This window comes from Podarcis melisellensis, assembly GCF_964234715.1.
Source record: "Podarcis melisellensis genome assembly, chromosome: 3".
NCBI lineage: Eukaryota > Metazoa > Chordata > Lepidosauria > Squamata > Lacertidae > Podarcis > Podarcis melisellensis.
The window spans coordinates 69,456,613-69,469,470 of record NC_138530.1 but is presented as its reverse complement, the minus strand read 5'-3'; the positions used below and the strand labels follow the sequence as shown (position 1 = coordinate 69,469,470).

Below are 12,858 nucleotides of genomic sequence, written 5' to 3'. Positions count from 1 at the left end.
CACACAATTGTATTTATCCTCTTAAGAACTCTACAAGAACCTGTTTAGTTTTGCAAATGTAGGGTATAGTATGGTTTCAAATTGGATAAAGGATTTGGACTAGATGACACTTGAGGTCCCTTTCAACTCTAAAATTTTATTATTCGAACTCTTCAGAACACTGAAGGCCCTACTGCACATTATTATCAGCATGATACTGAAAAGTTTCACCCTAAAGCTGTAAGTTGCAAAAGGAAAACCAACTCCCATTGGTGAGTTGTTGCTCTTTTATTGTCAGTATTTGTTGAATGGGGGATAATCCCCATCCCTGCACCCCTAGGTCATGGCAGGGAAGAAAGGTTAAACTTTGTCTCAAATCATTCTGCTTCAGATCAGACCAGGAAGGGCTTGCTTGGTTTTGATTTTTTGAAATCCCCAATATCACTTCATGTGACATAGTTTATTTCACATATTTTATGTCACATGAAGTTGTACAAGAATGGTGGGGGTAGACCCTCAATGAATGTGAAATGGTTGTGGGAAATCAGGAACATGTCTGCTGCCTCCATTCACTGAACATGTCTACACTGGCAGAAGGTTGCTTAGTGAACTTAACAGAAGATTGTTCCAGCTTTTTTATGTCAAAAGCAAATACTTAATTCATTTCCCCGTGATTCCTTGCCCATGAAGCTTTTCTTCCCAGCAGAAATATTTTCAATATACTATTTTGGAAACGTTTTCAGCTCTGTTGCAAAACCCTTTTTATGGGTAAATGCAAGAGAGCCTGATGAAAGAACGAGCAACACACTAAAAGCAAATTGGACTGTTAATTAGCTAACTAGAATACACCTCGCTAGTGGTTGGCCAGCACTTGGAAGGAATTCTCTTGAAAACAAAGGGGGCTGGTTCTCACAAAGAGCCTTCCTGTTTTATAGATCTTGACAGTGCCTAATGGCTTTTAGGATTGGCTTCCATTTAATTCAAAACTCTGGGTGATAACCGAAGAGAATGACATATGCTTTTCCTAAAGAGGGGAATTATTAGTCTTCGTGTGCCTAATTACAAAAACGTTTGCTACCATATACCCCCAACTACTTCAATCTCCCAGGGATTGGTGGTGTGTAACAATGAAGCAAGGTTACTCTAGCGTCCAATTAAGCTTTTCTTGGAGGATTAATAAGTCATGTCTCATCAGTCCCGTAACACCCAGAAGTGTTAATCTTCACCTCATCATTGTAATCTTAAAACAAAATTCTGCAGATCAAGAGTTGCTGAGTGTTAGAGTTAATTGCCCCATTAGAGCGATGCAGTCTTCAACCTCATGTCCAATAATAGACCATGTTATCCCCCAGGCTACATAGCACATATCAGCAGAAGAAGAGGCAAGTCAGTGTTGTAACTATTTAGACCAATTCTATCTGTACCAGTTCTCAGTGCTGTTTGATCGTCTTATTTCTCCCTTTGTTGTAGTGCCACAACCAAAGTACTCTTTCCCACCTTGCTGATTTCAAAGAAGGCAGAGTGGCAGGGATAAATCAGTGGCAGGCTTTGGGCTCACAGATTTTAATGGCTCCCTGCGTGACACTAAAATTTGGCGCCCCCTGCCTTTCGTGCTCCATTCTAGATCATCGCTCCTGTGCCCACTGTAGTACTGGTGCCCAGTGCGGCTCAACTGGTTGTGCTATCCTAAACCCACCTCTGGATAGGTTGGTACATCTGAGATGTGCACCTTTTAAAACAATTGACTGGTAAGAATTTTAGAATTATTTTTTCTTGTTGGAGCCACATTCTCCCTGATGCAAGAGCTTTTCCGAGTAGAAAGAGTACATCAAACCAGCAATATCAAATATTATTTAAGGAAAACGCAATCTGACTTTTTTACTGTACAGTGTAGATACTTTAATTCATGCAACAATACATTTTCAATGTATTCTTGAACAGAAGAGCGAAAGTAAGTATTATCAACATCTCCAAGTCTTTCCTTGGAAATTGCACAGGCCATTATTGAGGGCTATGGGGAAATGTTGTTGGAAGAAGGATAAGTTCTTGTACATGCTTGGCACATGTTGCACAACCATGTGCTAATGCAACTGATTTCAGAGACTATACATATAGAAGTGCATTGTTAGCTGTCTGTTACTCATCTAAAAAGAGTTCACATTGAATCTTTGTTGTTATTTATCAACGTGATTCAGACCATAATCCTATATCCACCTATATCTGGTAGTAAACACCACCAAATTTCACAGGACTTACTTCTGAGTAGATGTTAAAGAATTGTATCATGAGTTCCTATGGGGAACTCAGGATTTGTTCACACATTCCACATCTACCCAAGAGACTTCTCACTGATGTAGCTTAAATGGCAAAACCTCCTAAGCTTTAGCAGTAGCACTGTGTCTGTCTCTTCACACCATTCTCTAGATATTCTTCAGGTGTTATTAAGATCAACTATCCAATAGGTATCAGGTATTTAGTACATTTTTCTTGTGCCTGAAAACTTCATAAAGTTCTCTGGTAGCTTTTAGGTGCTAATTCTCACCCATAAAACAAAATTGTACTTTTCACATGTATTTATAGGGTGTCTCCAGATTTTTCAATAGCCCTTTATCCCCTTCAGAATTTTATTATCCCCTTTCCTTTTCACCAAACTCTTTTCTCACAGTACGAGCTGTTGATGCTAAGCACTGTGTCCACTTTACTTCAGTAAAAAGAGGAAATTTGATGCTTGGACATGTGTAGCCTTGTGGAAAAGGGTCTTATTTCACTCACTGACAAGCATAGTAGTATGTCTGGCAGTATTTCCCAGGGGACAACCTAGCTTAAAAAAAAATCAATATTGACTCTTGACACATTTTCATTTACATCAGCGCATGACTTTCAGTCTGGGCACAAATCAATACCCAGCTTTTAACACTGCTCAACTAGTTTGTTCTATGTAAAAGAAGACTGATTTTACTTGAGTGGCTTGTTTTTTTCCATGGGGATACAGGCAGGTTATCCACCATTAACACATACTCATTCTTAGGAAGGAAGTTTGGCTTTGCCATTTGTTCTGTGAATGTTCAGAAGAACTCAAACTGTTGCATTAATCACATGGCATTTACTTGGCCAAAGCCACTTAAAATCAATTGACTTTGTACTTTGGGAAGGTTCTCACCACTGCTAAACATATGGGCAGCACTGTAAAACAACTTAGAAACGTTGACTCTGTGTCTGCAGTTAGCTGGTTGTATGCAGGTCCTACTCTGTGAAGTTCAAAGCTTTTTCTGTATGCTGTAACAAAATTTTAGAAATTAGTATTTTCAGTAGCATACAAAAAGCTTCATTGTGTGTTCTGCAGGATTTTCATGGGCTTACCACCGTAGTTTTGTGAATTGGCCCTTAGGAAAAGGTGCTTAAAGCAGTCGTTGCAGTGCCAATAGTGCAATTCTATACATGTATTTATTTAAAAGCATTTATAATTTGCTTAATATTTTAAAATCTGTAAGCAGCATATAGTACAACAAATATTATCATTAAAAAAAAATACAACCTAAAACCGATAAAGCTTCAGCATAGAAGCATCTTAAAGCTTCACCATAAAAGCATCTAAAAGCATAGAAAAACATATGAAACAGGAATCCTGTGAATTCAAACACATAAAGAAGGCTCCAAACAGGGTCAAGGAGAGCCTGGACAAAGAGAAAAGGCATCTGAAACAAGTGTCTCTCTTTATGTATGGCAGAGGAAAGGGCTGTTCGCAGTGTTTCTGCAAGTGGTAGGCTCCAAAATGAAGTGTTCTGGGATAGGTCAGGCAGCCTACAATTTGCTGGATCCAAAGTCTCTCCATTCTTCTGAGAGGCCTCAGGAATGGGCCGTAAACAATACCAGCCTGAAGCACACTGAGCTAATTCCTCCACTGAAACGAATAGTTTCAAAAACTGCTGAAACAAAAAAGACATCCAACACTATCTGTCTCTCTATCTACCCTGCAAACGAAGATGATTCACTATTCCACGGTTCCCTGCTTTTATGATTGCTCTGCTCAATTATTTTTATAATTGCTGCTAGTGTCTGAAAGATCATTAGTTTCAGATTCTGAACCTTCACTTGAGCTTCATGGACTTCAGAAAATTGATTGTTTACATGAAAAGAGGAAAAAAAAACCGTTCAACAATTGCACTTGTTCATTTCACTTGAATGCAGAAGATGGAAGAATCTGAGTCAAGTGAGAAGCAACAGGAGCTAGAGTTTGTTTCAAAGCTTACACTACAAAGCTTATACAACATGCTTGAAAGACTCTGAGATTGCACTCTTGGACCTATTACCTAAAGTCCTAAAGATCTGAAAGTACTTTTCCACCATCAAGACTTAAGTGTTGTTTGTTTAATAACCAAACACAGAAGCAATACTATGATCACTATACTTTTGCATATTGCATCTAAGGAATTTGTAGCAATGTGAATTTAATGCAAGAATACTAGTTTAAAAAATTCCTTTAAAATATTTCATTCATCATTCTGAGAGAGAAAAGATATTCATTTTTCAAATATTTCCTGCACTGCCCTAAATCTGGCTGTTAACCTAAATCTGTTAACAAGGCTACATTATACCTTCTGAATAAACATGCATTGGATTGTGAGGTTTGTGGCACACATTATATAGAAATTAAAGGAAATACATTCTGGTCTTTGCCTTTGGCTAGGCTCAGGGCAGGTTGCATTCCATCCGTCTCTCCCACAAATAATACAGCAATGAGAAGACTAGTTCATCTCCAGCCATCAGCCATAGGAGGAGGAGATTCAGAGAAAGGACTCTAACTACTAGCTGCCCCAGGAGTGAAGAAGGAGGGGAAGGAAACATTGGTTTCTGCCTCCATTCAGAGCAACAAGAGCACCATGTAGATTTCTGAATAGCTTCACTATGTCGTAAGCTACCTTGAAAATGATTTGTTGAAAGGCAGAGCATAAATATTTCCAATCTATCGATCAATAATACAGATCACAGTAGTAGATTAGCTGGATATTCATCAATTGAAATGCCATTTATATCTACCCCACATCTGTTAATCAGTTGCAAGTGTCAAGGAGTTCAACGTTTGCCTTTTCCTACAGTGAAAAATCCAAGTGAGAAGTCAAGCGCCAGGTCATTCTCCAGCTTATAATGGGTTTGATCATACTATGTAAAACTACTTTGGATTGTGTAGCATAAAGGCTGCAAACAATGTAAGTGTCTCTGAAGTTCCAGATAAAGCACTAACATTATTCAAAGGCAAAACAAATGTCAAGCTATAATAGTAATGCTAACTGAAATGTTTAACACATTTGCATAATATAAATTGTACAGTGAAAAGCACTTAAAGAGACTGCATATTTCACAACTGAGTACTTTTGTAATAAAATTAGTATTGAATGTAAAAAGTCAGTAAATGTAAAGGTAGTAGATAGCAGATCATTTGTTTTGATCACAACAGATTCAATAAAAGTCTTCCCAGGCAATGCATCTCTTGGATGTGGAGGTACGCATGGAAATTTTCACTCTGAAAACTGAACATGGTTAGTCTGAAAAGAGTGGAGGAGGATTCACGTGTTAAATGTGATGGTGCAAAGCTACTCTCCTCAAATGAAAGTGTGGGATAGGTTTAAAGCAGTGAAACATCACATAGTATAATAGTAATGGGCAATTCAGCTAATGAGTCCAGCTAGTGAAAGCCCATGGAAGGATTTCCACTAGTGCAATGGGGCTTGCCCTCTCTGCATCCCCTCAAATTGGCTCAGGAGGATTGCAAGAACCCCCAGAATTGGGGGGGGGGATTCATTCCAGCTGGCAAGCTGAAATGCTTTTGCTGATGGAATGATTAATGATTGTCACCTAAGGGGTGGAATTCAACTACGTTTTACACAGAGTAGACACACTGAAGTTAATGGGCCTAGTTTGGTCATGTTCATTGACTTCTATGGGTCTATTCTGAGTAAAATTTAGATTAATACCACCCAGGGGTTTTACTATGTGTGGTGACAATTCATGCCATAGCTTGTAGGCAAAGAGAGAATGCACAACAAGCTGTCCACAGAATTGGTGTGGCACATGCTACAACCTGGGAAACAGTCAGTGTGAATGCACTTACTGGCTCCATGTGGAATTAGGGCACCCAGACTTTCCACATATGTTGGTCTGCATGCAATAGGGATTTTCATACAGCAATTGCTGTACTTAATAGTGAATCTTTTACAAGTGCTAAAGCTTTGGGCGGCGCTGGCCCACTTAAATGCCGAGGGAGTGGACCGGTGAAGACTGCTGATGCACAGTCCACTCTCTGCCCGCCCCCTAGCCGCCGCAGATTGGCCAGAATTCAAAATGGGGTCTGGCGGGAACCCAGGGGAAAGGACCAATGCCCACAAGCTTCAGCATTGGGTCGCAACCTCCGCCCATCCAGGTACCGGGTAAGTGACCATTGAAATGAATGGATCTTATTTCTGAGTAAACATGTACAGGATTTCACTGTAAATCTACCAGCCAAACTTTCTTTGCAGTCACAATGCCTGATCTTGCTGATCATATGAATAAATTCCCTATGAAGGTTGCATGTCCCAAACGTTTAAACACTGTCTCATCACCAGGGCCAGCCCTGCCATTAGCCTGACTGAGGCAGTTGCCTTAAACAGCAGGCTAGGGAGAGCTGGGAAGGGTGGCAGATCAGGAAAGGAAAAAGAGGGGCATCCTTATGCACCTTTGCTGTTGCTCCTTCAGCTGTGGATGCAGCGCCATGAGGATCTCACTGTTACCCAGCTGGGCAGGGCTCCAGCCTGGCAGCTCCCCAGGCCACTCCCAGTCACCAGCTATCCCCCCTCCTGCCACCCTTGGCCACCGGCTGGACTGTGCCAGACCGTAGCGTTGTCCTCACCAAGAGCCAGGTGAGAGGTTTGCCTGCTGCTGCTGCTGCTGCTCCTGTTTATTGCTGGTGGAGCTGCAGAGAAGGCAGGAGGCAAAGGAGAAGAGTGACTTTTCCCTGTGTTTCTCTCTCTCTCTCTCTCTCTCTCTCTCTCTCTCTCTCTCTCTCTCTCTCTCTCCACAATTCCTGGGGGTGGCATTTTCTGATTCACCTCCGGCAGTAAAATATTATGGGGCAACCCTGCTTATCACACTATTGCTTGGTGCTTTATGAAAAGAATGGCACACTCTGTGTGACACTATGGGGAAAATGCCAGCACACAGCTTGCAAGAAACAATCTCTCACAGCAATAATGGAGTTGGAATATATATAAACATGAACTGGAATTGTGGATTCTTCTTTGTTGATCTGCTAGACCAGTGGGCTTCAAAGAGGAGCTCTTGTCAAGATCCAAAAGAAGAAAAGCTTTTGACAAATTCAGATCATTGCATAGTCAAGATACTGATCTAGTAAGTTCTATGAAACCTTTTAAAAACTCAGTCAGAGGACTTATTTAGCACAAGTTTTAAACAGAGCGTCACAGCTTCACAGTATATTCTTTTACATGAATATTATTTGATGTATGAAAAGAATCCAGAGACTTGAGCTAACTTCAGGCTAATTGGTCCAAGAAAAGCTATCAGCTCACTTGTTCCACGCTTCTTACTCTGCGAAGCCAACACTGCTGCATATTCTTTAGTTCGGATACAGAAAGAGCCTCACATTAAGCCAGACTGGATTAGCTATTAACCATCAAGTTTCCATGTCTTGATAGGACAGGCCTTGCCTGTCTAGCATCATTTTTTACTCTCCTGCATCATGAAGAACTGCTTATATTTTGAAGGAAGAAATATCCGGGAAAGAATGTGGATTAATGCCAAGGAAATTGCTAAATGATACATGCTTCCCTAAGGATTTGTTCCAATTGGAAATCCATACAGTTGTTAATGTTGCCAGAAGTCGTTGCAGTTTCTCTTTAAGTTGCTGCACCATTCAGACTAAACTGGCAGTGGCTAATATGCAAGAAAAGAAAAGAAAGAGTTGTGGTTATGAGCCTGGCACTTGATCAAGGATATATTCATGTTCTTTATTATATCTGGACTCTTATGAAGAAGATGGTGAAGTAGAAGACATGAAGATGATGCAGATGATCAGTCCATGGAATGTTGAATCTTGATTTGGTAAATACAAGTGTTATCATTTTAGGGAATAAGCTGGTGTAAAGCAAGTTGGTGAAAGTTAAAGAGCCCCATGTTACACCACATCTAAACCCCATTCAGCAGTGGCGCTGCTACTGCTATGTGTAAGCCTGGCAGAGGGAAAACAAGCTTTTAAAACAATATTCTATGCCTGGTTGCCAGGTCATGCGACTGAAAAGCAGAGTGATTTGAGGCCTGTGCAGCCTCAAATTTGAACAGGGAAACTGGCAACATAAATAAATTTCATGAGAGTTGTGACTCCTGCTCTCTATCTTGTAAATTTTAAATAGATCTATATTAATATATTAATATATCTATATGCTAAACAGGATGTTTCGCCAGCTTTGCAACTGATGTTATAAACTTGCACATTGTTGTCAAATGCTGCTTCTAGTGCCAATGTGGAGTATCACCCCACGATCTTTTGACTACTATGATGTATCAGGCAGACTGTTTGACTTTTATTTTTAATTGCAAAACGGAGTTAGAGATTCAGCAAAATCTATGAAAATGTGGCAAGTACTAGTTAATAGGTGCCCACCACAGCTGATTTCTCTCTTTTTCCACATGAACCATGCTGAAAGCTTACAGAACTGCCTATTTTGGAGCTCACACAGGACGGGGAAAAATGTGCACGTTTTGAAGCCAGTGATGTTCCTCTTAAAAGGTTTGCTTTGTCCCTACCTTTGAAGAAGTCAACTTTTGTTGTTCTTATTCTTTACTTTCCTAGATATTTTTGTCAGTGCAGTGTGCCATCATACAGCCTATTTCACTGCTACAGCAGGAGCTTTTATACTCACCGAGAGTTTCCTCACCCATAATATCTTCATTGTTCATTAAAGCAAAGGGAATTTTTCTCTGTTTACTATGTATTGCATGTGGAGATTGGCATTTTCTACTGAAATGAATAACCTGGCTAGACCTGGGTCCAAATCCCCACACAGCTGTAAAGTTCACTAGACCTAATACCAATCAACCTCTTTCAGCTTGATCTACCTCACGCGGTTGTCCTGAAGATAAAATAGGGTTGCCATGTAATGCCAAACTTACTTGGAGGAAAAGTGGGACTAAAATGCAGAAAATATCCCCTCTGAATCATGAGTCTGTGAGCACAAATTGGTATAAATAGGTGTCTGGACTGAATGACTCACTATTTCCTTTCCTGAAAGCACACAATTTAAAACTATGATATAGCCAAGAAGTGTTAATGGATTTTTTTGCACAAGACAACTAAAAGTCTGCTACATTTTAAATGCAGCATCTTAATTAATCCACCCTGGTGACAAAGGAATATTTTACTTAAGAGCTCTTGAGCAAAACTCCTAATATAGATGTAAAACTCTGGTAAAACATTACTGAAGGCTTCACGCTTCATATTGAATTTGAGTCTCAAGGCTTCAAGTCATTGACATTTTGTTTGAGGTAAATTATTTAGATTGCTTAGGTGAGTTGATGAGAAGACATGTAGGGTTAAAAACAACAACCCTCAGTGTCATACATGCAGCCCACCTTTCTTTCTTATCATTATTTTTTGCTGTACTTCCTGACATGACACATACTTTCCTGAATTGAACAGCCAAATTGCAGTGAATAATATGCATGTTCTCATTTCAACTTTTCATTTCAACCTTTCAAATATGTCATGCACTAGTAAAATGCTTGACAGAGCTTGTCTGCACAAGCAAAGGGGGAAATAATTGTGTTCTAATAACACAGTATTGAAACCTTATTGACTATTTACTTGTGTTTGTGCAGAGAATGAAAGGAAAACTTCACTCTTGATAGTAAACACAGAACAACTTGTGAAAGTCACGTGAAAGATCTCCAGATGATGCACAGACTGACCGGTATATTCAGGGTGGTGACTTCTGGGCATAGTAGCAGGAGATGAAGTGAGCAACTTTGTGCGCTGGCCTCCCTCTCACACGTGGTAAGATCCCCCCACTTCCAACCAAAGATTCTTATGATTGGGACACTAGGAAAATGCAGATATTTCTTTAAAAGGTTTCTAACCCACCTCCCACCTTTCAGCGCACAGTAGCTGTGAAATCAGTGTCTAATTCTAGAATAGAACAACAGCATATAGAATTGTGAATCTAAACATATACACCCATTAAAATAAACAGCCAAATTGATCCATAGTGTAGTTGTTAGTAAAACACAGCTTGAAGTAACAATGGTTTTAAAGTTTTGGGGTTTTTTTAAGCCTCAGTCATGGTGGAGCCACATGAATTTCGAAGGGGATTGTATTTCATAGATATGGGGACACCACTGATCAAGACTGCCCCAGTAGCCTTCAGCCAAGCATTTTTCAGCGTTGGGCCAGAGAACATGTCCTCAAACATTGATCTTAATGCACAGGCAGCCTTGGGTGCATGCCAGCCCTCCAGATAGATGTGTCCCAAATCATTAGGGCCTTAAAGACTAAAACCGCTGCTTTAAATTGAGTCTCCAAGTGGTTTTCTGCAACAGTTGCAAGTGTCTATGGAAGTTGTTTGAACAGTGAGATAAAGCTGATTAGCAGATTCTCTGTTTTATTATTTAGGCTTGTGTGCTGGAGAAATAATGCTTTAGGCTACAGTTTGTTGCTCAGGGGAGTGTAGTAGAACTAATTAAAACAATAGAAGGTTAAGGAAAACCCTACAGATATAATTAGATTGTTTTGCTGACACAAGGAAGTTATCGTCTCTTACTCAGATGACTACAGAAAAAGCATGAGATGTTTCTAACCTAAAACAAATACTCTGAGCCTTTCTGCATTGCTGTTACTTAAAATCACATATAGACTTCTGTATTAGCCCTGAGCTAAAACCAGTCATTTAGCTGATTATAGAATCATAGAATCATAGAGTTGGAAGAGACCACAAGGGCCATCGAGTCCAACCCCCTGCCAAGCAGGAAACACCATCAGAGCACTCCTGACATATGGTTGTCAAGCCTCTGCTTAAAGACTTCCAAAGAAGGAGACTCCACCACACTCCTTGGCAGCAAATTCCACTGTCAAACAGCTCTTACTGTCAGGAGGTTCTTCCTAATGTTTAGGTGGAATCTTCTTAAATCTTCTTATTTACCCTAGATTTCCCGCTCTCCAGTTTTTCTCCTGCTTATAACAAGAGCAAAGAAAGGCACCATACCATTGGAGCTCCATGAAATTCTGCTTCATGAAATAAAGCAGATCAAAACCATGGCTTCCTTTGAGGATGTTAAATTTTTGTGAGGAAGAGATAAAGTAATCATAAAAACTAAATTGCTAAATGCTTTGAGTGCAGGTCGTGAGCTGGGGGGCTTCCTTTAGGAGTGCTTGCCAAAGTTTAGGCACCAGCTAGATAGTGTGACCTGCTGTTTGTTTTCTTGTGTGGCTTTAATTGTAATACATTGCTTCCCCACCTCTGATTTTATGCCATGCTTTGTTTTCAATTTTTATCAGTTGCTTGAAGTCTCCTTATGTGTCACACATGCAACTCATGGAGTGAATAAATTAGTCATCATTATAAAAGATAACACACCTCATTTCTATCTGCTGTGTCTCAGACAGTGGTGGTGGAGGGTGTGTGTGTGTGTCTAGTAAGACCCAAAGTTCCAACTTTGATGTGATTTTTTTGACCAGAAAGTATGGGATGAGGCCCTCTTTATGCCGACAGCAGCTACATATCCAGCAAGAAGTAGGGATATAATTCAACCATTTCACCTACCCAATTTAGGTTCCCTGGACAGGCTTGGTTTGTTTTCAGGAGAACGTCCAGATTATTAGATATTATACCATTGGGCTTTGGACAACAAGGGAAGGAAAAATACTTTGAAATATTTTTCATTCACGTGCCTCTCTTACTAGTTCAAAATAACATTGACTTGCTTCAGTCAAGTATATTTTACATTTACCCTCTCCCCCACCTTTCATTATCCTATTTTCAGCACTGTTGTTGTTGTTGTTGTTGTTGTTGTTTTAATTTATTACCTGCCTAAGGTCTGCTTATTCACCCTAAGGTCCCAGGTGGACTCAACAATTTAAAACACAACATTAAAAACAATAGAAAAAATAGATAGAATGGGTCTTCATTCTTTGCCACAATCAAATATGATCTCAAAAAAATATAACGTTTTCTGTCTTATCTGTTCTTCTTAAATAATTTATCTTTCTTCCTTATAGGATACATGTTTTATTTACTGTTTTCACTAGAATATTTTTACTTCTCTTTCTATAATTTATATCATATACTCTCCTCTGCCTTCTATTATTCAGTACTGTAAATCATGGCTAGAATCCATTTCTAGAGAAGAAGCCTATTTGTCATTGTCTTACAGAGCCACTGCTGTGCTTTTTCCAGGTGGCTCCCATGCAACAAGCTTTCTAAGACACACACACGAGTACCACTTTAAAAAATCCACACCTTTGTCATCTTGCACTGTGACTTGTGTTTAAAATGATGCTTTGTACTCTCTTGCTCTCTCCTCACTCCAATATATTAATGCTCATTAATTAATTTATATTTTTTATCCTGTCCTTCCCCCCAAATTTGCCTAGGTATGCAAACACATCAGAGATCAAAGAATACAATTTTTAAAAAATATTTGAAACATTACAAATCCATTAAAAACTTTATTTTAAATGGAAAAAACAAGTAAAACAATCACGTACTCTAATAGCTAGTACTTTCAAGATTGTCAGAAACAGTATTGTTAGCCAAACATTTAGGTGAAAATGAATGTTTTAAATTCTTCCTGAAAGCCAATAATGTGAGAGAAGGACATCCCTCATCAAGGAGGACA

General features: G+C 39.5%; 1 protein-coding gene and 1 long non-coding RNA gene across 10 annotated transcripts in view; one reads left to right on the top strand and one right to left on the bottom strand.

Moving 5' to 3' along the window:
• HS3ST5 (heparan sulfate-glucosamine 3-sulfotransferase 5) overlaps positions 1–12,858 on the bottom strand; it is a 137,892-nt gene that overhangs the window by 17,108 nt on the left and 107,926 nt on the right. The gene's annotated exons all lie outside the window — the stretch shown is intronic.
• LOC309366867 overlaps positions 1–12,858 on the top strand; it is a 60,291-nt gene that overhangs the window by 44,521 nt on the left and 2,912 nt on the right. Inside the window, exons 4-5 of one of the 2 annotated variants that reach the window (XR_014166898.1) lie at positions 8,676–8,758; positions 9,847–10,021. This is a non-coding gene — a long non-coding RNA (uncharacterized lncRNA). Of the gene's footprint in view, positions 1–8,675; positions 8,759–9,846; positions 10,917–12,858 lie in introns of those variants that run through there. The other variant, XR_014166899.1, reaches the window with a different exon arrangement.